Here is a 3,183-nt window from a genome sequence, read left to right on the forward strand (position 1 = left end):
ACCAAGAGGCACACACTGCGTTGGCGCGTTTTCGTTCATGTGCGCACGCTTCATGCACATGCATAGATAGTTCTGGCACTGTTTGTGAACAAAAAGTAAATCCGACCAAGCTAAGGCCCAAAGCAAGCAACCGCATAGCAAATCAAAGGCCGTCACCCGCCACTGCAAACCACAGCACACTAGGACTCTACCGGTTCATCATGTACCGGCCCCTGCTGCTGCTGTCCAGCCACTTCCTCAGTGCGTCACGGAACGGGAACGTGCCCAGGTCGAACAGGTCCTGGGTAAACATCCGCACACACAATGCTAGGTGCTCGTCCAGGCGGTTGCGGGTGGGGTCCTGCAAGTACCCCATGGCCGAGAACCGCCGCTCATCCTCCACCGACCCTGGCACCATCACTAACACCAGCTGGGCCAAAGCCGAATACTCCGTTAAGCCGCCGGCGAGGACCGCACAGTTGCTGATGGCCTGCCACACCCGTGCTGTGGGTGTGTCATCGAGCAGCACCCGGTGCTCACGCTTGGATGTGGGCGCATCTGGGTCCACTGCTGCCGCCTGCTGCCTCTGCCGCTCGGTCTGCTCTCGCGCCCGCCTGAGGCGCTGCTGCGCGGCGAGCTGATTCATGCTGGAGGCGAACAAGTTCGCCTGCTCATCCAGCAAGGCGCTGTCCAGCATCGGTGGCACCTTGCTGGAGTTGGCGCCCACCCGCTCACGGCAGTAGTAATCCTTGAGGATCTTCAGCTTCGCCTTGAAGTCGGCTGCCGTGGGCCTGTTCTCCCAGTATTCACTGTAGACAATCGACGCCGCCTCCAGCAGTGGATGTGGGGGAAACCGCGAAGACAGCTCACCTATCAGCTCCTCGACCGCGGCTGACATGTCTGCCTGCACCGACTTCACGACCTGGGCCAGGCGGTCCGGTGTCAAAGGCGGTGGTGTGCGGTCTCGGCCAGTGCGAGGAGGATCAGCGGTGAAGGGGTAGAAGCCGCTGCTGCCACACATCAGTCCGATCCCCTCCTCCCCCGGCGTGTCGGGATTGAACACCCAGGCGGTGCCCTTGATGTCTCCATCGACTGACAGCAGCTCCTTGAAGTCCCCAAACTCCACGGTGGTGTAGCGGGTCTCCGGCCTGAGGTACATCTCATGCAGCCGATCCTTGGTGCGCTGAAGCGCCTTGGCCAGCTCACCAATATACAGCCCACGGCTCTGGCAAAGCTTGATGAACAGGTCGCCCTCCACGTTCAGTGTATCCAGCACCAACTGCGTGATGTTCTCAGCGTCAGGTGCGCCCCGTACATGCGCCAACTGCGGGGATGCAGGGATACTTAAAGTGGACACAAGTTCAGAAGATAGGAACTTGTGAGGAATGATGTTACAACTTGTGGAGAACAAGACAAATGCGGCAAACCCCCAGTCCCGGCAGCCTGTCCACCCGTTAAAACTCACATCGATAAGGAGCGGCAACCGGCTCCACTGCGCATCCATGACGTACACGTGCAGGGAGAGGCGCGAATTCTTGTCGATGCCCACGCACTCGTCCATGCTCAGCGAAATGAATCGCGCGCTCCGCACAAGCTCCCGGACCTTGTCCATCAGTACCCCGTCAAGCGCCTCAGCGAGGTTCCAGGCTGAGAAGCCGCTCCAGTGTGAGCTGCTTATGTGTGGGACGGACAGCGCCTCGAACGCCTCCTTAGAAGCCATGAAGTCCGTGATGGGCCGCCCCCGGGTAAGCTGCCAGAAGAGCTGGATGGGCTGCTGGTGCTTGGCCTTCTCTGCCACCATGTTGCCCGGGGTGTAGAGCTGTGGCAGGGTCGCGTTCCGCTGCTGCTGGAGTGCCAGGTGCGCCTTCTGGCTCTGTTGATGCTCCACTGACGTCTTGTGCACTTCAGACGTCATGTGCTTGTCGAGGGTAGCTGCCCGGCACATGATCAGGTAGTCGCTCTTCTTCATCAACGTGCAGGGGATGCAGCGCACTTGGTCGTGCACTTCTCCGGCGTCCACGTCAGCATGCACAGGCTGGGCCCAGGGATACCTGGCGGCCCAGGCAATCTGCCATCTGTGGGGATTTTCCTTCTGCTTGTCCCGCCATGCACCGTCGCTCATGCCCTTGCGGATGCGCTGTGTCTGAGCCCGCTTGGCACTGCGAGCGCTCGGGTTGGGCGCCTCGCCGCATTCGTTGTTGTCAAGCTGATTGGGTGACAGCTTGCGCTTATGCTGATCACAACCGCCATGGAAGGCAGGGGTAATGGCGCCCGTGTCATTACCGACAACAGCACCGCCGTCCCAAACGCCTTTATCAGGAAAAATTTCAGACTTATCTTGCTGTTTTTGTGTTTGTTCGGCGTTCAAGTCGTTGCCTTTTGCGTGTTTGTCTATGGAAGGACCGGTCATACATTCTGCTATGCCGCGTTGACTCACGGGCTTGACCTTCTTACGGGCCCTCATATCTATTTTATGATCGATAATACTAAATTCTGCACACTACGGAGCAATCTGGCAGCAATGGACGTTTTTGGCTGAAGGAATGAAAATGTACGGATCGGCCTCACTTTGTTCCTTATTTCCAAAGGCCAAAAAGGCTATTTATTCCTAAAAAGTAATATATTACTTAAAAAAAAACAGCTCCCAGGAGGCCCTACTACTAGGCTAAAAGACTCGACCTCAACGAACCCCCCCCAACCCGCCCCCTTCCGGCCCGCTGGTCGTCCAGCCACCCCTCAAGGGGCGTCTGCCACCGGCCTGCCGCTGGACGTGCTCGAGGTGGGCGGGGAACTGTCAGCTACAAGCTGAAGCTCTACTGAGTGAAAGGCAGAATGCCTGTAACGAGAGAGCTGAGGCATGCTACATACAGTTGTACGACAGTCGCACAGAACCAGACTTTCATCGACAGCACCGCCGCCGTTTCCGGCTCAGTAGCCGTCGTATCACAGCACCGCAAATTAAATCATTTGACGGACAACAATGGGAGCAACGTCCCTGGTGTGCGTTTCTGGGACCGCTGGTACTGGCACCACTACCGCCGTCTCCGTACCTGATGCAACCTCACGGGTTGTGCTGCCTTCCGAACCCACCAGCTCGCCCCAGGGGCGGAAACGGCGGCGATGCTGACAATGGCGGCCTGACAAAGGAGGCGCTCATGGAGATGATGATGGGCAGCAGGGGCGGTGACGGTGGTAGCTATGACG

This window comes from Volvox carteri, assembly GCF_000143455.1.
Source record: "Volvox carteri f. nagariensis unplaced genomic scaffold VOLCAscaffold_27, whole genome shotgun sequence".
Classification (NCBI taxonomy): Eukaryota; Viridiplantae; Chlorophyta; class Chlorophyceae; order Chlamydomonadales; family Volvocaceae; genus Volvox; species Volvox carteri.